Here is a 23,897-nt window from a genome sequence, read left to right on the forward strand (position 1 = left end):
AATATTGAACTATACCATGGACTGCCAAAAGAATGAACAAATATGTCTTGGAAAAAGTACTGCCAGAGTGCTCCTTGGAAGCAAGGATGGCAACACTTCATCTCATGTAGTTTGGACATGTTATCAGGAGGGATCAGTCCTTGGAGAAGGATATGATACTCAGTAAGGTAGAGGGTCAGTGAAAAAGAGGAAGGACCTCCACGAGATGGATTGACAATGGGCTCAAACATAGCAAGGATAGTGAGGATGTCACAGGAAGGGGCGGTGTTTGATTCCTTTGTACATAGGTTCACTATGAGTCAGAACCAACAGTACCTACCAGCAAAAAGAACTTATGTGTTTGTATGGGACAATATTCAAATTATTTAATAAATATAAAAATCAAGACGCAGTAGAGTATTTGACATTTGGGTAAAAAAAAGAGGAAATTGAGAAATGACATGAATGTGTATAGGTTTATCTGACTGATGTGCATAAAATATTTTTGGAAGGGCATATTTCTGGAAGGATATATAACTAATTGCTGGGAATTGTTTCTAGAAAGTCTAAACGGGGTTCTTTGGTTAGATGCAATGGAGTCCTAGTTTTGATTATATGTGCTTTTGTGTCTTGATGTATTCTATTTTTTAATCAGGATATAAACTATGTAAAATAAAACTCACCCTTTTAAATAAACTGGTCAATGAGCTTTCACAGTTATGTAACCACCACCACAATCGAGATACAAAGCATTTCAATCACAGTCCCCCCAAAAACTTCCTTCCTGCTCCTATTGCAACCAGTCTACTCCACCACTTCCAGTGTTGTCTGTCTGTTCCTGCAGTTTTGCCTTTTCCAGAATGTTATATAATGAAATGTGACATAAATGGAACAATTTATAATTGGTCATAACTCTCTCTCTATTTTTTTATTCAGAATGGAGAATAAAATTCATTATAGGTAAAATATGTGACAACTTCCTTATAAATTAATCAATAATATTCTGAGGATAGAATATATAGGGGTCAGTGAGTCATGGACAAGTTTCATATAGAATATCTAAAACATATTAAGAAGGCCTGTCACCGAGATATTCATTTCTTCCATTATTATTGGAGGTGACTTTTGTAATATTATTACCCCTAGATATAAACAAAACCATCCCCTGTTTATTACTTTATTTATCTGGGTAGAAATGTAACTGTGTTTCTTTGGATGTGTGTTTCCTCATCTATAGATCAAAGACATTAGTCTAAGTGATGTCCAATATTTTACCAACTCCATGATTTCTGTATAACTAAGCTCAATAATACCTATTCATTCTAGGGCATGACCATGTTAACATCACTGTCTTCCGTGCTGCACGACAACAAAGAATTCCCCAACCCAGAGATGTTTGACCCTGGTCACTTTCTGGATAAGAGTGTCAACTTTAAGGGTGACTACTTCATGGCTTTCTCAGTAGGTAACAGAAATTTATATCCATCTGTAATTTAGGGAACAGGGTACCTGTATGAGATCAGTTGAGACTTCCACGGCACCACTTGGGGCTAGTAGAATTGCTGCTTGAATGTGACCACAAGCACCACTCCCAATGCCATATGCTTTCCCATTCATGAAAAATTCTCATTATTGGGCCAGTGTAGTGAGTTTTGGGGGATGTGACCCAGTTCTCCCATAGGGAGAAAGTTAGGGAATGAGTTGATTGAATTCTGTCTCCAGGTACATCACTGGGCTACCCAATAGCATCTCCTACAGGGTGAAACTCATTTACGTTGCTAGCACCTTTCTTAAATGTATCCGATGCCACAACCTTATTGTTTTCTATGTGAGCCCCTCACACACCCCCCACCTCTCAAGGCTGAGGTCTGGAGATACAAATATCCATAAACACAGAATGTGCACTCAAGGGCCTTGCTCACTCCCTAGTTAAGAAAGCAAATGAATAAACAGATCCAATATGACTAGAGCTGTGAGAGAGGGAATCACAGGCTGCTCAGGGCACAAAGTGGGGAAGCCACCAAATTCCTGTTCTCAGATACCTCACAATAAGGCATAAAATGTAATAAGCAGCATTCTAATAATAGCAATGAAATATGAGTTGCATCACAGACTCAGGGAACAAAGAAAGAAGATTGTTGTTTATATATATATATATGAGAAAACATTTCCCGTTTCAACATTCTTAGATGTGCAACTCCGTGACATTATTACATTTATCATGTCATAAAGAGTCACACAATATCCATTTTCATATTTTTCTAACACCCTTAACAGAAGCTCAGTACCCCTAAGCAATGACTCTTTCTCCTTAGCTCCCATCTCTGTTGTTAGGTGCTTTAGAGTCGGTCCCGACTCGTAGAGGCCCTATGCACATCAGAAGGAAACACTGCCTGCTCTTGAGCTGTCATTAAAATCATTATGCTTGAGCCCACTGATGCAGCCACTGTGTCAATCTACCCCATTGAAGGTCTTCCTCTTTTCTCCTGACCCTCTACTTTACCAAGCATGGTGTCCTTCTCCAGGCACTGATCCCCCCTGACAACATGTCCAAAGTATGTAAGATACAGTCTCACCATCCTTGCTTCTAAGGAGCATTCTGGCTGTACCTCTTCCAAGACAGACTTTTTTGTTCTTTCGGTAGTCCATCTTATATTCAATATTTTTCACCAACACCACAATTCAAAGGTGTCAATTCTTCTGTCTTCCTTATTCATTGCCCAGCTTTCACATGCATATGATATGATTGAAAATACCATGGCTTGGGTCAGGTGCACCTTTGTCTTCGAGGTGACATCTTTGCTTTTCAACACTTTAAAGGGGTCCTTTGCAGCATACTTGCCCAACGCAATATGTCTTTTGATTTCTTGACTGCTGCTTCCGTGGGTGTTGATTGTGGATCCAAGTAAAATGAATTCCTTGACAACTTCAATCTTTTCTCTGTTTATCATGATGTGGCTCATTGGTAGAGTTGTGAGGACTTTTGTTTTCTTTATGTTGAGATGTAATCCATACTGAAGACTGTGGTCTTTGATTTTCATCAGTAAGTCCTTCCTCTTCATTTTCATCAAGAAAGGTTGTATCATCTGCATAACGCAGGTTGTTAATGATTCTTCCTCCACTCCTGATGCCCCATTCTTCTTCATATAGTCCAGCTTCTTGGATTATTTGCTCAGCATTCAGATTGAATAGGTATGGTGGAAGGATACAACCCTGACACACACCTTTCCTGACTTTAATCCACTCAATTTGCCATTGTTCAGTCCAAACAACTGCTTCTTGATCTATGTACAGTTTCCTAATGAGCACAATTATATGTTCTGGAATTCCCACCCTCCTCAATGTTATCCATAATTTGTTATGATCCACACAGTCAAATGCCTTTGTATAGTCAGTAAAACACAGGTAAACGTCCTTCTGGGATTCTCTGCTTTCAGCCAGGATCCACCTGACATCAGCAATGATATCCCTGGTTCCACAACCTCTTCTGAATCCAGCCTGAATTTCTGACAGTTCCCTCTCGATACACCACTGTAGATGCTTTTGAATGATCATCAGGAAAATTTTGCTTGTGTGTGATAGTAATGATATTGTTCGATGATTTTTGCATTCAGTTGCATCAGCTTTCTTGGGACTAGGCATAAAGATGGATCTCTTCAAGTCAGATGGCCAGATAGCTGTCTTCCAAATTTCTTGGCATAGATGAGTGAGCACATCCCGTCCAGTGCTGCATCTGCTGAAATATCTCAATTGATATTCCGTCAATTCCTGGAGCCTTTTTTTCTGCCAAGGCCTTCAGTGCAGCTTGGACTTCTTCCTTCAGTACCATCGATTCCTGATTATATGCTACCTCTTGAAATGGTTGAACAATGACTAAATCTTTTTGGTATAATGACTGTGTATTCCGTCCATCTTCTTTTGATGCTTTCTGCGTCGTTTAGTATTTTCCACATAGAACCCTTCACTGTTGCAACTCGAGGCTTGAATTTTTTCTTCAGTTCTTTTAGCTTGGGAAACACCGAGTGTGTTCTTCCCTTTTGGTTTTCCATCTCCAGCTCTTTGCACATGTCGTTATAATACTTTGTCCTCTCGAGCGGCCCTTGGAAATCCTCTCTTTAGTTCTTTTATTTCATCATTTCCTCATTTCTTCCTTTTGCTTTAGCTGCTTGATGTTCGAGAGCAAGTTTCAGAATCTCTTCTGACATCCATCTTGGTCTTTTCTTTCTTTCCTGTCTTTTCAATGACCTCTTGCTTTCTTCAGGTATGATGTCCTTGAAGTCATTCTACAACTTGTCTGGTCTTTGGTCATTAGTGTTCAGTGCATCAAATCTATTCTTGAGATGGTCTCTAAATTCAGGTGGGGTATACTCAAGGTCATATTTTGGGTCTCGTGGACTTGCACTGATTTTCTTCAATTGCATCTTGAATTTGCATATGAGCAATTGATGGTCTGTTCCACAGTCGGCCCCTGGCCTTGTTCTGACTGATGACATTGAGCTTTTCCATCGTCTCATTCCACAGATGTAGTCGATTTGATTCCTGTGTGTCCCATCTGGTGAGGTCCATGTGTATAGTCGCTGTTTATGTTGGTGAAAAAAGGTATTTTCAGTGAAGAAGCCATTGGTCTTGCAAAATTCTATCATTCGATCTCCAGCATTGTTTCTATCACCAAGGCTGTATTTTCCAACTACCAACCCTTCTTCGTTTCCAACTTTCCCATTCCAATCACCAGTAATTATCAATGCATACTGATTGCATGTTTGATCAATTTCAGACCTCAGAAACTGATAAAAGTCTCCAATTTCTTCATCTTTCGCCTTAGTGGTTGGGGCGTAAATTTGAAAAATAGTCATATTAACTGGTCTTCCTTGTAGGTGTATGGATATTATCCTATCACTGACAGCGTTGTACTTCAGGATAGATCTTGAAATGTTCTTTTTGACGATGAATGCAACACCATTCCTCTTCAAGTTGTCATTCCCAGCGTAGTAGACTGTATGATTATCTGATTCACAATGGCCAATACCAGTCCATTTCATCTCACTAAAGCCTAGGATATCTATGTTTATGGTTTCCATTTCATTTTTGACGATTTCCAATTTTCCTAGATTCATACTTCGTACATTCCAGGTTCCAATTATTAATGGATGTTTACAGCTGTTTCTTCTCATTTTGAGTCGTGCTACATTAGCAAATGAGGTCCCGAAAGCTTTATTGCATCCTCGTCATTAAGGTCGACTCTACTTTGAGGCGGCAGCCCTTTCCCATTCGTCTTTTGAGTGTCTTTGAACCTGGAGGCTCATCTTCTGGCACTATATCAGGCAATGTTCTGCTGCTATTCATAACATTTTCACTGGCTAACTCTTTTCAGAAGTAGACTGCTGGTCCTTCTTCCTAGTTTGTCTTAGTTTGGAAGCTCAGCGGAAGCATGTCCTCCAAGGGTGACCCTGTTGGTATCTGAATAACGGTGGCATAGCTTCCAGCATCACAGCAACACGCAAACCCCCACTGTACAACAAATTGACAGTCCCGTCTCTAGTAACCACTAATAAATTTTGGCTCTTTTATATTTGCCTATTCTAGATATTTCCTTTAAGTGGAATCATGCAATATCCACCTTTTTGTGACTGGTTTATTTCAGTGAGCATAATGTTTTCAAGTTTCATCCATGTTGGAGCGTGGATCAGGAGTTCGTTTCTCTTTATGGCAAAGTGACATTCCATTGTCTGTATGGACCACATTTTATTATGTTTTCATCTATTGATGGTCATTTAGTTTGTTTCTACCTTTTGGCTATCATGATTAATGCTGCAAAGAGCACTGGTGTACATTTATCTGTTTATGTTCCTGCTTTCAATTCTTTTAGGTATATACCTAGGAGTGGAACTGATTGTAGCTCAGTGAAGTATCTGGAAGCAGAAGGCAATCAACCCCTTCTCTGGCTTTCTTACTTTAGAAGAACAAATGGTAATGCTTTTAGAAACCTCAAACTGTTTTTCACAGTTGCTGTACCATTTTACAGTCACAATTCTTCCACATCCTTGCCAGCACCTGTTCTTTTCTTTTTCTTTTTATCATAGTAGTCTTAGTGGCGGTGAAGTGATATCTCATTGTGGTTTTGATTTGTATTTTCCTCGTGACAAATGATGTGAGCATCTTTTCATGTGTGTCCTGACTGTTTGTATTTCTTTTTTGGTGAAATGTCTATTCATGTTCTTTGTCCATTTTTCTTTTTTTTGATTGGGTTGTTTGTCTTTTTGTTTTAAGAGATCTTTATATATTCTGGATATTAAACCATATCAGATATAGAGTCCCCCAAAATGTTTTCCTAACCTGTAGGTTGTCTTTTCACTATGTTGATAAAGTCCTTTGATGAATGAATATTTTAAACTTTGATAAAGTCCCATTTATCTATGTTGTCATTTGTTGCTCATGTTTTTGTTGCCATAGCTAAGAACCAATTGTTAAATACTAAATTTCAGAGCATTACTGGTATGTTTTCTTGTAAGAACTTTATGGTTTTAGTTTTTACATTTAGGTTCTTAATATATTTTGAGTTCACTTTTTTTTTTATTTGGGGTGATCCAGTTTTCCCTGAACTATTTATTTATTTATTTATTTTTATTAAAGAGACTATTCTTTTCTTCATAGAATGGACTTAGCATCCTCATAAAAACTCAGTTGATCATAGATGTGCAGGTTTCTTTCTAAACTTTTAATTCTATTCCAGCAGTGAATATATCTATCATTATATCAGTACCCAACTCTTTTCATTACTGTAGCTTTATAGTATGCTTTGATATCACAAAGTGCGAGTCCTCCTACTTTGTTGTGTTTTTTAAGAGTGTGCTGGCTATCAGGGGCCCTGTATAGTTACACATAAATTTGAGGATTGGCTTTCCATTTCTGGAAAGAAGAATTTTGGGATTTGCTGGGTATTACATTGCATTTATGTATTGCTTTGAGTAATATTGATGTTTAACGATAGTAAGACTTCCAATCCATGAAAATAGAATGCCCCTGTACTTATTTAGGTCATCTTTGATTTCTTTCAGTAACGATTTATAGTTTTCAGTGTACAACTCCTTTACATCTTTGGTCATATTTATTCCAAGGTATTTTATTATTTTAGATGCTGTTTTACACGGACTTGTTTCCTTAATTTCCTTTTCTGAATGATCATTGCTGATATACAGAAACCTGATTGATTTTTGTGTGTTTACCTTTTATCCTGTCACTTTGCCGAATTTGTTTGTTAGTTCTAGTAACTTTTGTGTGGATTCTTTTGGATTTTCTACATATAAGATCATGACATCAGCAAAAAGGGACAGTTTTACTTCTAATTTCTCTATCTGGATACCTCTTATTTTCTTTATTTTGCCTAATTGCTCTGGATAGAACTGCCAGTATAAAGTTGAACAACAGCTGTGAGCATCCTTGTTTTGTTCCTGATCTTAAAGAGAAAGTTCTCAGTCCTTCTCCATTTAGTATGAGGTTATATGAGGACTTTTCCTAAATGTCCTTTATTACTTGAGGAATATTCCTCATATTCCTAGCTTGTTGAATGTTTTTTATCACAAAAGGATGTTGATTTTCATCAGATAACTTCTCTCTTTCAACCGAGTTGATCTTTTGTTCTATTATGGTGGTATAAGATATTGATAGATTTATCAATTTGAGCCACCTTACATTCCTAAGATAAAATGTACTTGATCATGGTATATAATCCTTTTAATATGCCTTTGGATTAGGTTTGCTCGTATTTTGTTTAAGATATTTTCATCTATAGTCATAAGGAATTTTGCTGTGTAGCTTTCTTTTTTTGTGTTGTTTTTGTCTGTTTTGGTATCAAAGTAGTACTAGCCTCACAGAACGAGTTAGGGTATGTTCCGTCCTCTTCTGTTTTTCAGATAAGTTTAAAAAGTAGTAGAGTTAATTCTTAGACATATTTGTTGTATTCCTCAGTCAAACCATCTAGTCCAGGTATTTTCTTTTTAGGGAGATTTTGATGACTCATTCAATCTCATCACTTGTTATGGTTTTGTTACAGTCTTCCATTTCTTGTTGAGTCAGTATAGGAAGTTTATATATTTCTAGGAATTTGTGCATTACATCTAGGTCATCTAATTTGTTGGTGTACAGTTGAGGAGCAGGCTATTTTTACCCATGTAATTAAGGGTAGGACATTTGCTGTATATCAAAGATGTTAGAACTGCCAGCCCATTAACTGTAGGGTCAGGGAAACCATTGGAATGTGTCAGCATACCTTACAGTGATTCCAGAGCACGCTGATCGTCTTCCAGTCTTGATTTTCCTTCTTGGATATTGAGATTTCAACACATCCTGTGTGTCAGTTGAATTTCTGGTCATGAAATAAACTTCTCTAATTATTCAGCTGGAAACCTATGGCGCAGTGCTCAAGAGCTATGGCTGCTAACCAAAAGGTCACAGTTTGAATCCACCAGGTGCTCCTTGGAAACTCTATGAGGTAGTTCTACTCTGTCCTACAGGGTCTCTATGAGTCAGAATTGACTAGATGGCAAAGAATTTGGTTGGTTTTTAATTATTTGGCTTTTGATGTCTGCATTGGATCTGGCATGGCAAATACCCAGATGGCAAAGGACTGCACACTCCCTTTAAGAAACTCGCATTTTAGCAGGAATGAAGAATAAATAATGATAGAATTATGATTCAGTGTGATTTTTGCTTCAATGAAAGCAAGACTATGATAAATATGATGCTGAGGAAATCAATCGAAGGCGATTCTACTGCCTAAGGGGATCACATTTTAATGAGAAAGTGACATTTGACCTAGTTTTTGAAGGAAGTGCATCTTAGACAAAGAAAAAGCATGAAATCTTGAAACTGCACGGTATATTGGAAATTGATGAAGGGTGAGTATGGTGACAGCTGAGTGTGTAGGGTGTGAAGCCTGAAGGAAAGCTCATGGAAGTCAGGCTGGGAACATAATGTGAAGGGCCAGTTAACCAATTTGGCTCTTAACCTGTAAGACAGCTCAGGGGAGCCATTTAAAGTTTGAAGTGTGGGAGAAGCATGTTTAGACATGTGTTTTTCAAAGTACATGAAGGAAACATAGTCTTTGACTAAATTTATGCCAGAGGTACAGAGGGGAACACAGATGTATGAGCCCCCTCCTCTTAGAGCTTCTCCCTTTAATATTCTTGGACAAGCAATGTAGGTGGTTTATAGGAAAACAGTGATGGAAACTTGAAACGTCAAAACAACAAATACAATCTGGGATATTTAAAGAAGTACTTGGTATAGAGCTCGAAGTAAATATTTCTTGAATGAAGGTTTTTGTGAACATAAGGCCTTAGTTGGATAGCAAGTTTGTTCATACTCTGTCCATCTATCTGTGCAACTATCCTTGTATCCATCCTGCTTGTCCTCCATCCATATATGTAATTATTCATCAAATAATTACTGTATATTCTGTCTGTACTAGGTAAGAAGCATACTGTCCCAGGAGTATCTAACTTCTGTTTGTTATTTTCAGGAAACGAATTCGTCTGGGAGGAGGCTTGGCCCGCATGGAGCTGTTTTAATTCCTGACCACCGTTTTACAGAAATTTACCTTGAAGCCTCTGGATGACCCAAAACACATCGACATCACCCCAGTGGCCAATGGCTTTGTCTCTATGCCACCCTCATATCAGCTCTACTTCATTCCTGCCTGAAGAAGCCATACTGTCAGACTGTTCCTATCCTGTACTTGCAAATCTCCTGCACTGGGGCATCATTGACTCCTTCCCATTAGTTTTCTTGACCTCACCTCTCCATATCCCCTATTCCTTCAAGATCTAGTGAAAATCTACTCTATTAAGGGGAGTTTTTGTGTTTCATGAAATAAATTAATCTCGTATTCTCCATATTGTGTAATACTTACATTGATCACCATGCCTTAATCCTTCCCTAACTGAATAATTACTGTGTTATAACTCTGAAACAGAGCAAAGAATGATTTTTTTCCTGTTGCCATCAAGTGATTTCTGACTCATGGTACCCCAGGTGTGTCAGAGTAGAACTGTGCTCCATGGGGTTTTCAATGTTTGAAACCAGGCCTTTCTTCTGAGGCTGCTCTGAGTGGATTAGAACTGCCAACCTTTTCATTAGTATCTGAGAGCTTAACAGCATCATAAGGGATTCCTCAAGCTGTAAAAAGGACACTGATATTTCATGATGAGATGTGTTAGTTGAGATATGCAAAATATTACCACTGAATATTCCTATTATAATACTTATAGGAGTCAAGATTCTGGATGAACATGCACTTGATTACTTACAAAATTTGTGTGAAACTTATGAGTATAATGAGATTGGGTGGTTGCTCTTAACTGCTTTGGAGGAAGTGGGGAAATAAAAGGAGTAGCTGTGGGCTTCAAATTCCCAGTAGCAGTACCCCATAAATGACATAAAACTTTCTGTGCCTTCCCTAAAAAAATATCTTTTCTCCTATAGTCTCAAGGGTAAGTTTTCAGAAAATAGCCCAAAGTTTTGCATTGTGAATGGCTGAATTATAACGCAAATTGATTTCCCAACCTTGCAGGATGTCTTCTGTTAAAGTGAGATTATTGATTGGAAAGGAATAAAAAAAAAAAAAAAATTTTTTTTTTTTTAAATCGGAAGGGAGACATGTAGGTAGATCATGATGAAGCTGGGGACATTGAAGCCACTGATGTGGCTTCTTGGCCAGTAGAAGGAGCCCTTACACTCCTGTCTGAGGTTTAATAAATTAACCCTGCTTTTCCAAGAGAACCTGTAATGGCCACCCCTCAGGTAGTTTCCATGCAAGACACTTCTGATTCTTCTCAGAACCCACCCAACCACTCATCTTGTCTTCTGGATTAAAACTAGACTCAAGTCCCATCAGGCCCAAAAAGACAAGGTACAAAGTATGACCCATAAGTTTGCTACACTCCAAAAAAATGCATGATTATTCCAATTTATACAGACAGAAATCTAGAGAATTTGTGTGAGAATGGTTATTAAGGATGTTGGATAATGGCGAAAGGAACATAAATTTGAATCACCATGAATATATTGGCATGGGTCCACTAAGCAGAGATTCTAGATTCAATTTCATAGCTCAAGGGGTTAGACATGCCCATTCATCCCAAAAGAGCTCAGAGGGCATATTTTTCATACTTTGAGAAATAAATAGGAAAGAAGAGTCCAAGTATCCTTAAAGAGCTCCGTGGTTGCTCTTCTATGTAGGTCAAAATTTATAGTGGGAAGCACTGCCACTGAACTGGGAGTCCTTACATGCACTGGTGATAATTGAATCCCAGGTGGCAGGGCCCAAGGGCTGTACTTAATCACCAAAGTCAAGGTGTGTGTGGTTACCATAATTGACAGAGGAGTGAAAACATTAATCAGAATAGTCTGACTAGTGGAGAACTATGGTTGATTATAGCCTTCATAAAAGAGAGATAGGTGGTGTACTAAATACTTAATTTTTTCAGGTGGAGGAGTGCCAGATCGAGTGAATAGAAGTCTGTTTTGAATCATTAGAAGTGAGAGTCATGAAGTTTCAATCAATACTTAGACTTGAGCCACTTTATACACCCAGAATGCCTAGAATGAATACAAGTCCGGGTCCTTTGAGGTAGGACTGCACTGTACTGCTAATAATTTATACTGTTAATATTTCTTCAGCCTTTTCCAAAAGTATCTATAGCCTTTTAACAGTGTGGCTGTGTATCAAAGTTAGGATTTTTTTAGAGAAACAGACCTAATACAATAGATAGATGATCAGTTAATAGGTATCATCTTAGTCATCTAGTGCTGCTATAACAGAAATACCACAAGTGAATGGCTTTAACAAAGAGAAATTTATTTCTTCACAGTAAAGTAGGCTAAAAGTCCAAATTCAGGGTGTCAACTCCAGGAGAAGACTTTCTTTTTCTATCAGCCTTCTCATCAGTCTTCCCCAGGTTGAGGAGCTTCCCAGGCACAGGGTCCCCAGGTCTAAAGGACATGCTCTCCTCCTGGTGCTACTGTCTTGGTGGTATGAAGTCCCGCACTCTCTGCTTGCTTCTCTTTCCTTTATCTCTTATAACATAAAAGGTGCTGCAAGTCACGCCCCCGGGAAACTCTCTTTACGTTGGATCAGTGATGTGACCCTAGTAAGAGTGTTACAAGCCCATCCTAATCCTCTTTAATATATAATTACAATCACAAAATAGAGGACAACCACACAATACTGGGAATCATGGCCCAGCCAAATTAATACGCACATTTTTGGGGGATATTATTCAGTCCATGAGAGATAATAAACATACATATGTAGATAGATTGAGATTGATTGATATTTGAGGAATAAACTCATGTGACTGTGGGGCTGACAAGTCCAAAATATATAAGTGAGTCTGGAAAATATGGCAGTCTTGTGTCTCAGAATTGAATTGGTAGGTCAGCTGATGGAGGAGCCAGTAGAGTTCTGGTAAGTTGTCTGTTTATCTTCTAGAGCAGAATATTCCCTTGAAAAACCTCCATATTTGATTTCAAGGTCTTCAACTGATTGGATGAGACCCACCAAGTTTATGGGGGCTTATCTGTTATACTTAAGGTCAACTGATTTTATCACACGTAAATAGTTTATTACATCTAGACTAGTGTTTGACCAAACAATTGGACATTATTGTCTAGCCAAGCTGAAGCATAAACCATCCCATTGTGCATTTAGGAAAAGAAATAATAAGACTTTGGGGGATTACTCCACACTGGTTATGTACCCACAATAATTACAGAGAACCTCAAAACTGCTATGGTTCACCAGTGAGAGTAAGGGCTTATGGAGGCCACGTAATCAGGGAATAATGAAAGAATAGAGGGAGAAAGTTGTTGTAAATATACTTATAAATATCAGAGACAGAACAAATCATTCCTTGCTGAGCTAAAATAAAATCTAATGAAATTTGGTAATTCAATACCACCTTTGCTAAGGTCTCTAAAGATTCTTTTTGTGCAGTTATTTCATTAGCAACACAAACATCAATTTGGACCATAGTGGTAGCTAGATTATGAATGGACATTTCCTATTGCACAATTACAAACCATGGTACAGTAACAGGTAAGAAAAACTATCCCTATCCTGAGTAACCAGCTATGGGATTGTTCGTAAGGATAAGGTCTCTCTTTTTTCTGGATATTAATTCTGAATCGCTGTTCCATAGTAAGTTGTAGCTGTATGAGTGAGTACTCATGGAAATGTCTAATATTCCTAGAGTACATTGGCCTAGCACATTCCAGCCAGCTAAACACAACAAAGCCGAAATATAAGATGAAATATTGTACTTTTTTTTGCTGCCGTCTTAGTCATCTAGTGCTGCTATAACAGAAATACCTCAAGTGGATTATTTTAACAAACAGAAGTTTATTCTCTCCTAGTCTAGTAGACCAGAAGTCCAAATTCAGGGCATCAGCTCCAGGGGAAGTTTTTCTCTGTCAGCTCTGGAGGAAGGTCCTTGTCATCAACCTTCCTCTGGACTAGGAGCTTCTCCAAGCAGGAAACCCAGGTCCAAAGGACAGGCTCTGTTCCCAGTGTTGCTTTCTTTGTCGTATGAGGTCGCCCTGTCTCTCTGCTGGCTTCTCTCTTTCATATCTGAAAAGATATTGGCTCAAGACACAATCCAATCTTGTAAACGGAGTCTTGCCTCATTAACATAACGGCTGCCTTGTGATCCCTGTCAGGGGAGTTGGCAGTGGCAGCTGGGCACCATCTAGTTGTGCTGGACTCAGTCTGATGGAGGCTATGGTAGTTGCGGTCCATTAGTCCTTTGAACTAATCTTTCCCTTCTGTCTTTGGTTTTCTACATTCTCCCTTGCTCCAGACAGGGTGAGACCCGTGGACTATCTTAGATGGCCGCTCATAAGCTTTTGAGACCCCAGACATTAAAGCAGATGTTTTAATCAAAGCCTCTTTTTAGTTATCACCTCTTGACCTTTGGGGATAAGATAGAGTGGATCAGGTTTAGAGGCTTTGAGATGTTCACTGAATGTTTGTGTCATTAAAGAATAATTAGAAATCAAAGCTTGACAGTACCTACAAAGACCTAGAAATCCCCTTGTTTCCTTGTCTTAGGAGAGGGAAAAGCAGCATTGTCTCTTTTCTCTTGGGATCAATAGAAATGCCTTCTGTAGAGATTAAATGACCTGGGTATTTGACAGAAAGCTGAAATAATTCCTATTTTTCCTTTGAAACTTTATGTCCACCAAGGATTAAATTTTTTAACAATTCAATATTATTTTAACAGAGTAGATTTATTTGGAACTTGCAAAGACTGCAAGTCTCCATGAAAAATTTGAGAAAAATAACTGGGAGGCAGGCTCTATAACCCTAGGGCATGGCATTCTAAGTCAATTGTTGATTTTTGCAGGAAAAAGTAAACAGATATCTACTTTTGGGGTCAACAGGAATGTTTAAAAATGCACTAATCAAAAACCAATCACTGTCGAGACAATTGTGACTCATAGCGACCCTATAAGACAGAGTAGAATTGCCTCATAGGGTTTCCAAGGATTGGCTGGTGGATTTGAACTGCCAACCTTTGGTTAGCAGTTGTAGCTCTTAATCACTGCACCACCAGGGTTCAAAGGCCTGTAACAGTAAAGCACACTGCTTTGGAGAGAACATTAGAAAGTAGCAGGTATGGACTGGGAACAATGGGGTAATTAGGAATAACAAAATGGTTTATTGCATGTAGATTTTGAACAAATCTCCAATGCCTTCTATGAGGTTTCTTAACAGGAAGAATGGGGGTGTTGCAAGTGCTAGTGTAGGTGACAAATAATCCTCTAGAAAGAAATTCTTGAATAATAGGTGTTATCTTTTTTTTTTTTATCCCTTATTTTGATTTTTGTTTAAGTGGGTATTGTGGGATGTTAAATACAGGGTTAGATATGTCCACGTGGGTTTTAACAGGTTCAGCAGACAAAACTATACTAACATTTACTGGGAAAACACCAGCTACTCCTTGGAAACCCTATGGGGCAGTTCTACACTGTCCTATAGGGTCGCTATGAGTCAGAATTGACTCAACGCAACCGGTTTGGTTTTCTTTTTTTTGGTTTTTATGTGATTTATGGGCCACAAAGTTTCAGAGACTTGAGAAATAACTTCAAGGGGGAGAGAATGTATTGGAACAGAATTTTGAAGAGGCATTGTAAGGGCTTGCATATGGCAAAAAATCTCTTCCTTTTGAATGTTGTCTGTTTCTGAGTTTTGATTACCAGGCTAGATCAGTAATATTTCCCCCTTTTCATTAAATTGTAGATGGCAATTCCATTTAGATAAAACATCTCTTCTTAATAAATTAACAAGTGTTTCAGGGCTCAGTAGGACAGGGATGAAAATTTCCCACAGACCAAGAGAGAATGGTACAGGTTGAGAATGAAAAAGTGCTGTTCTTTATTTGTAACCTCACTAAGACTGAAACCTTTCTACTCTGGGGCAGGCTCTTCTGGGCAAGTAGAATTTATAACAGACAAAGCAGTCCCCTAATCAAATAAAAATTTACAGCGTTCTCCATTAATATATGTAGTTGCTTGTCTTTGAGAGTTTAGAGCTACCATAAAAAAAGTCTCTGTTTTGTCCCGGAAGTCCTTTCATTCTGAATCAGGTGAAGGAAGTGTGACTGATGTGGAAACCTTCTGTTCATTCTTTACCTTACAGCACTTGCTTTTCTAGTGACTACGGCTTTTATAATAGTTTTAGAAACTAGTTTTAGGTCTATTGGAAGGTTTTAAACCATTTTTTCTGAGTAGGCCCGTGTAGCTTTTGTAACTGGAGGGCTATTATCTTATTGAATTTGTTAGTTTGAGCAGTTTGCTTTGTTCCTAAAGTCTAAGTAAGCTCACAAACTAAAGCAGCTAATTCCTCAATGGAAGCTACTTTCCAGTCTAAATGATGCTTCTTGACTAATTCTGAAATTTCAGGCTTGAGACCAGAAAGAAATACTGTATTAAAACTTCCTTTCAGGAAGGTGAGGCCAAGATGGTGGAATAGCCACATGGCTCCTGCTATCCCTCTCACAACAAAGAACCAAAAAAAACAAGTGAAATGATTTATCACAACCTAGGAGCCCTGAACATCAAAGGGAAAGTTAGAAAATGGACTGAGCTGCAGTGGGAGGGAGAGTCCGTTCAGAAGTGGAGAGGAGCTACCAGACCTGAATTGCCGAGATCCCTCAGGCACCATTCCCGGGAGCGGTGGTGGTGGGCTGATGGTAGTGTTATGCCGCAGTTTCCTCAGAGAGAAGCAGCGAGCTGCAAAGCCTACTCACACCTCTGGAACCAGAGATGAGTGACGCTTTTGGCAAAAGCTAAGTACTGGCATGTATTTTAACACACGCCCAGCCCCCAAGCCGGCTTCACTGGCTGTTGATTTCCCTGGGCCTGAGATAGGCCCTGTTGAGCTCCTGGAGCCATCCTCCTGGCCTTGGAGAAGGAATGCAATTACAATTGGGGGAAAAGAAAATCTGCCAGCTCCACTAACCTGTGGAGCTCAAGACAGAAGCAGTTCCTGTCCAGGCAGAAACAGTCCATGGACTTTGAATACCTTTCCTCCTTGCATGGACCTGTGGGGGCCTATTTCAGGAGAATAGGCCCTTCTTGGCAGGCTGCAACCACTTAAGCTGTGTGGTGAAGAGGTGGGTGTTTGATATTTGACACCACTTTGCCTATTAAAAAGGGTCCTCACCTACCCACATCAGGGACCTAATGACTGGTGGTGGCTCTACTAAGGTCACCCAGCCACCCGTGACAGTGGTCCAAGGATAACTGGTACCTCCCCGGCCTTACAACCAAAAGCATTGGGTGCCCATGGTCAGTCTGCACAGCCCACCCACCTGTATGCTCAGGGAACAGGAACACACTTTCTTCACAGACACCTTGGGGATGGTTCTCAGCCCCCTGCCTTGTTCAAAGAGTGACCCCTGCTGCAACCAGGTACTGGTACCTAAACTAATCACCCCATCACCTCTAAGACTGTAGAACACAGCCTCTACCACACACTTGATGATCAGCTACCTGGACACCTGAGCTGAATTCATATAAGAAAAGTGAACGGACTCCTAGGCTGACATACCTGATAACAGCTCCACCCGTCTGGTGACAGGACGTCAGAGTTTCAAAGGCAAAAATGATCAAGCCAGCTCACTCAAGCAACCCATTGGGTATATCAAAATAAAACAAAGCAAGAAGCTAGGATACAGTAAGGAAACATAAAATAAACTAATACATTAAATTAGATGGCTTGGAGACAACAGTCAATATCAAGTCACATAAAGAAACAGACCATGATCACTTCAACAAGCTCTGAAAACAAAGAATCGATGGATCTTGTGGATGAAGGTGCTTTCCTGGAATTACTGGATGCAGAATTCAAAAGATTAATATACAGAACCCTTCAAGACATTAGAAATGAAATTAGGAAGGAGATCAGGCAATATGCAGAACAAGCCAAGAAACACACAGATAAAGTAGTTGAAGAAATTAAAAAGGTTATTCAAGAACATAATGCAAAATTTAATAAAGTGCAAGAATCCGTAGACAGCAATCAGAAATTCAGAAGATTAACAATAAAATTACAGAAGTAGACAACTCAATAGAAAGTCAGAGGAGCAGAATTGATCAAGTGGAAGGCAGAATTGGTAAACTTGAAGGTAACGCATTTGGCACCAATATATTTGAAGAAAAATCAGATAAAAGAATTTTTTAAAAAATGAAGAAACCTTAAAAATCAAGTGGATCTCTATCAAGAGAAATAACCTACTAGTGATTGGAGTACCAGAACAGGGAGGGATAACAGAAAATACAGAGAGAATTGTTGAAGATTTGTTGGCAGAAAACTTCCCTGATATCGTGAATTTGAGAAGATATCCATCTAAGATGCTCATCAAACTCCACATAAGGTAGATTTTAAGGAAAGTCACCAAGACATATTATAATCAAACTTAAGAGCAGGTAGGGATAAATGTAAAGTCACCTACAAAGAACAGTCAATAAGAATAAGCTTGGACTTTGGACTACTCGGCAGAAACCATGCAGGCAAGAAGGCAATGGGATGACTTATACAAAGCATTAAAGGAAAACAGTTGTGACCCAAGAATCACATATCCAGGAAAACTGTCCCTCACATATGAAGGTGAAATAAGGACATTTCCAGATAAGCAGAATTTTAGGGAATTCATATAAACCAAACCAAAACTACAAGAAATATTAAAGGGAGTTCTCTGGTAAGAAAATCAGTAATACCAGGTATCTATCCAAGACTAGAACACTGGACAGAGCAATCAGATATCAACTCAGACAGGGAAATCACAAAAATAAATCAAGATAAAAAAACACTCAAAACAGGGAAACAGTGATGTTATTGTGTAAAAAAGACAACATTAAAATAATAAAGTAAGGGACTAAGAAATGTAGTCATAGATCTTTCATATGGAGAGGAAGACAAGGAGATATAAAGAAATAAAATTTAGGTTTAAACTTAGAAAAATAGGGATAAATATTAAGGTAACTAAAAAAAAGTTGACTGACTATCCTACCTGACAAAATAAAATACAAGAAAAAAATAGAGACACAGCAGAAACAAAATCAACAACAACAAATAAGAGGAAAAGACAATACATAAAGATAAACTGCTCAGCACAAAAAATTAAGTGGGAAAAAGAAACCGTCAACAATGCACAAAAAAAGATGTTAAAATGACAGCACTAAACTCGTATCTATCTATAATTACACTGAATATAAATGACTTAAATGCACCAATAAAGAGACAGTGAGTGGCAGAACTGATAAAAAAACATGATCCATCTGTATGCTGCCTACAAGAGACACACTTCAAACTTAGAGACACAAACAAACTAAAACTCAAAAGATGGAAAAAATATATTAAACAAACAACAATCAAAAAAGAGCAAGGGTGGCGGTATTAATTTCCAACAAAATAGACTTTAAAGTTAAATCCACCACAAAGGACAAGGAAAGACACTAAATAATGATTCAAGGGATGATATAGCAGGAGGATATAACCTTGTTAAACATTTATGCACTCAATGACAGGGCTGCAATATACATAAAACAAACTCTAACAGTATTGAAAAGTGAGATAGACAGCTACACAATGACAGTAGGAGACTTCAACACACCACTTTTGGTGAAGGACAGAACATCCAGAAAGAAGCTCAGTAAGGACATGGAAGATCTAAATGCCACACAATCAACCAGCTTGACCTCATAGACATACACAGAACACCCAACAGCAGCCAAGTGTACTTTCTTTTCTAGTGCACATGGAACATTCTCTAGAATAGACCACATATTAAGTCATAAAGCAAGCCTTAGGAGAATCCAAAACATCGAATTTTACAAAGCATCTTCTCTGACTATAAGGCCATAAAAGTAGAAATCAATAACAGAAAATACAGTGAAAAGAAATCAAATACTTGGAAACTGAACAATACCCTGCTCAAAAACAACTGGGCTACAGAAGATATTAAGGTTGGGATAAAGAAATTCATAGACTCCAAAGAGAATGAAAACACTTCCTATCAGAACCTTTGGGACATAGTGAAAGCAGTGCTCAGAGGTCACTTTAAATTACTAAGTGTACACATACAAAAAGAAGAAAGGGCCAAAATCAAAGAATTATGCCTACAACTTGAACAAATAGGAACGAAGCAACAAAAGAAATCCTCAGGCAGCAGAAGAAAGCAAATAATAAAAATCAGAGCAGAATTCAATGACATAGAAAACAGAAAAAAAAATTAAAAAATTGAAAGAATTAACAAGACCAAAAGCTGGTTCTTTGAAAAATTTAACAAAATTGATAAATCATTGGCAAACTGTGAAAAGAAAAACAGGAGAGGAAACAAATAACCTGAATAAGAAATGAGATAGGTGATATTACAACAGACCCAACTGAAATTAAAAGAATTGCATCAGATTACTATGAAAAATTGTACTCTAACAAATTTGAAAACCTAGAAGAAATGGATGGATTCCTAAAAACATACTACCTACCTAAACTAACACAAACAAAGTAGAACAACTAAGTAGACCCTTAACAAAAGAAGAGATTGAAAAGACAATAATAATAATAAAAAAAACTCCAAACAAAAAAAGTTCTGGCCTGGATGGCTTCACTGCAGAGTTTTACCAAACTTTCAGAGAAGAGTTAACACCACTACTACTTAAGGTATTTCAGAGCATAGAAAAGGATGGAATACTCCCAAACTCATTCTATGAAGCCAGTATATCCCTGATACCAAAACCAGGTAAAGACACCACAAGAAAAGAAAATTACAGACCTATATCCCTCATGAACCTAGATGCAAAAATCCTCAACAAAATTCTAACCAATAGAATTCAACAACATATCAAAAAAATAATTCACCATGAGCAAGTGGGATTCATACCAGGTATGCAGGGATGGTTCAACATTAGAAAAACAATTAAGGTAATCCATCATATACATGAAACAAAAGACAAGAACCACATGATTTTATCAATTGATGCAGAAAAGGCACTTGACAAAGTTCGACACCTATTCACGATAAAAACTCTCAGCAAAATAGGAATAGAAGGAAAATTCCTCAACATAATAAAGGGCATTTATACAAAGCTGACAGCCAACATCATCCTAAATGTAGAGAATCTGAAAGCATTCGCCTTGAGATCGGGAACCAGACAAGGATGCCTTTTATCACCACAAGAGTGACCAACACTGTGCTGAAGGTTCCTAGCCAGAGCAATTAGGCTAGATAAAGAAATAAAGGGCATCCAGATTGGTAAGGAAGAAGTAAAAGTATCTCTATTTGCAGATGACATGATCTTATACACAGAAAACCCTAAAGGACCCTCAAGAAAACTACTGAAACTAATAGAGGAGGTCAGCAGAGCAGCAGGATACAAGATAGACATACAAAAATCAGTTGGATTCCTCTACACCAACAAAAAGAACATTGAAGAGGAAATCACCAAATCAGTACCATTGGTGGATTCAAACTGCTGGACCTTTTTGTCGACCGTTGTAGAACCTAACCCTTGTGCTACTAGAGTTCGAACCTTTTCACTAGAAGATATCTTCTTTTTTAAATACTAGGATGTAAAGTTAACTATGATTAATAAATCTTATAATATATGAAAATGGAATAAGAGAAGGAAGAAAATAAAGATATGGGCGTGTATGTGCATGTGTCTTTGTTATCTAGTGCTGCTACAACAGAGATGCTATAAGTGGATGGCTTTAAGAAACAGAAATTTATTCTCTCACAGGCCAGGAGGCTAGAAGACCAAATTCAGGGTGCCTGCTCCAGGGGAAGGCTTTCGCTCTCTGGAGCCTTCCCTTGTTCTTCCTCTGCTCATCAATTGTCCCATGGAAAATCACATCAGATGACATAATGGTGGTCAATCACACAATACTGGAAATTGTGGTCTAGCCAAGTTGAGATGCATTATGGGGGGATAACAATTCAATCCATAACATTTCAACCTTTCACCCCCGAAATTTATGCCCTTGTCACATGTAAAACACATTCATGCCATCCTATCAGAATAAAAGTCTTAAATGACCTCCAAGTCCAAAATTCAAAAAAATTCCTCATCACCTGTGAAATCTAGAATACATGTTATCTGCTTCCAAAGTACAATGACAGAACAGGTACAAGGTAGATATTTCCATTAAAAATGGGAGAGATTGGAGGGAAGGAAGGGGTGATAGGCACCAAACATTATTTCACAAGTTCTCAGAACACCCTGGGTTGAACCTATCAGATGAGAGAATGATAGGAATTGCAATGCAGTGTTTATTTCTGGCCTCAGGACTGAAATTTCTGCATTAGTCAAGAAACATCATTTAGATCGGAAAGCAGCTTCCAAGAAGGAATTAACTACTTTAGCTTACTTAGACTTTAGAAACAAAGCAAGCTGCTCAAACTAACAAATTAGAAGCTTAGAAAACTAGTTTTAAACCCTCAAACAGAACTAAAACTAGTTTCTGCAACTATTATGAAAACCCTGGTCATTTGAAAAGCAAATGCTTTATGTTAAAGAATAAACAGAAGGTTTCCACCTCAGCTGCTCTTCCTTCCCCTGATGCAGATTGAAAGGGCTCTCGGGACAAAACAGACTTTTCCTGTAGTAGCTCTAAACTCCCAAAGAGAAAAAACTACGTAAATTAATGGCGAGCCCTCTCCAAGGGCTAGACCCTTCTGATTACATGTCCAAAGTACATGAATCGAAGTCTTGCCATCCTCGACTCCAAAGAGCTCTCTGGGTGTACTTCTTTCAAGGCAGATTTGTACATCCTTTTAGCAGTCCATTGTATATTCAGTATTCTTCACCAACACCATATTTCAAAGGCACCAATTCTTCTTCAGTCTTCCTGAATCATTGTCCAGCTTTTGCATGCATATTAGGTGATGGAGAATATCACGGCTTGGGTCAGGTGCACCTTAGACCTCAAAGTGACATCTTTGGTTTTCAACACTTTAAAGAAGTTGTTTGCAGCAGATTTGCCCAATGCAGTACATTGTTTGATTTCTTAAGTGTTTCGCCCATGGGGGTTGATAGTGGTTCCAAGTAAAATGAAATCCTTGACAGCCTCAATATTTTCTCCATTTATTATGACAGTGTTTTTCAGTCCAGCTCTGAGGATTTTCATTTTCTTTATGTTGAGGTGTGAAACTTACTGAAGGGTGTAGTCTTTGTTCTTCATCAGTAAGGGCTTCAAGTGTTCACTTTCAGTAAGCAAGGTTGTGTCATCTGCATATCACAGCTTGTTAAGGAATCTTCCTCCAATCCTGACACCTTGTTCTTCTTTATAAAGTTCAGCTTCTTGGAATATTACAAACACATATATTTCTGCCTTATTCATGCTGCACAGTGTGAATGAAATGTTTCATTTCTGAAGAACACTTACTAGTATTCCTGTATTCCAAGTAATGATGTAATGAAAATTATTTAGACATTCCTCTATTTGCACGTGGAGTAGATATGAAGAATTTGAATTCTTAACATTGTAAGTTATTACATTTTATACTTTAATAAATACTGTCAAATTGTCTTCCAAATAGATGTACTAATTTATAATCCAGTCACCAGTGCAGGCAAGTACTCATCTATACATGTCCTTATATATATGTTGACAATGTATTTTCAGCCTTTGTCTTCATCAGTTTGATGGCTGAAAGTAGTATCTTATAGGATAGCTTGCATTTTGCATACATTGCCTGGGTTAATTCTTGCAACATCTTACTAAGGTAAATAAAGTAGGTATTATCAACAATTTACAAACAAAAAAACCGAGGCTTCAAGGGTTAAGAAATCTACCCAAGTTATACCTAAGAGTAGCAGAGCCAGAGTTCCTACTGAGTTCCTCCCGATGGTTGCACCATGTTGCCTTGCATTTCTGAATGCCTACTTGAGTCTTCCATTCTCAGGACACATTTAGCTGCAAAGCTGTCCCTGATTCATAGAAAGGCCAGAGAGGATAAGATCCCCTTTCCACTCAAGTGACACTGTCATCTACCCTCTGCCCTAAACATGCAACTGTGATTCCCATCATGCATTTTTCTGGCTGCGAAATAAGAATCTGAAAATCTGAAAGAAACATAATCTGAGTACTTGAAAAGAAAATGCCCATGTTGCAACTCAGAGGAAGTAAGTCATCTTTCCCTAGGTTGTTTGTAACAACCATCTCACAATTATACGTAGGGGGACAAATTTAGCCTCTCCCTGCTCTTCTGCTTCAGCCCATAAAATATGAACTTTTGCCCTCTTGGAGTTATAAGTACACAGTCTCTCATCTGAAACCCCTGGTGACCTATGTGTTTCCAAGTTCAGAACTGTTTGATTTTTTAGAAAGGTATTATGATGTATTTGTTGTAGATTTT

The 23,897-nt window shown here is 38.3% G+C and overlaps 1 pseudogene; it reads left to right on the top strand.

Moving 5' to 3' along the window:
• The window catches only part of LOC104845450 (cytochrome P450 2C19-like), a 38,622-nt pseudogene extending 28,671 nt beyond the window's left edge, over positions 1 to 9,951 (top strand).
• The last annotated feature ends 13,946 nt before the right edge of the window (positions 9,952 to 23,897 follow it).

The sequence above is a fragment of the Loxodonta africana genome, chromosome 16, assembly GCF_030014295.1.
Source record: "Loxodonta africana isolate mLoxAfr1 chromosome 16, mLoxAfr1.hap2, whole genome shotgun sequence".
NCBI lineage: Eukaryota > Metazoa > Chordata > Mammalia > Proboscidea > Elephantidae > Loxodonta > Loxodonta africana.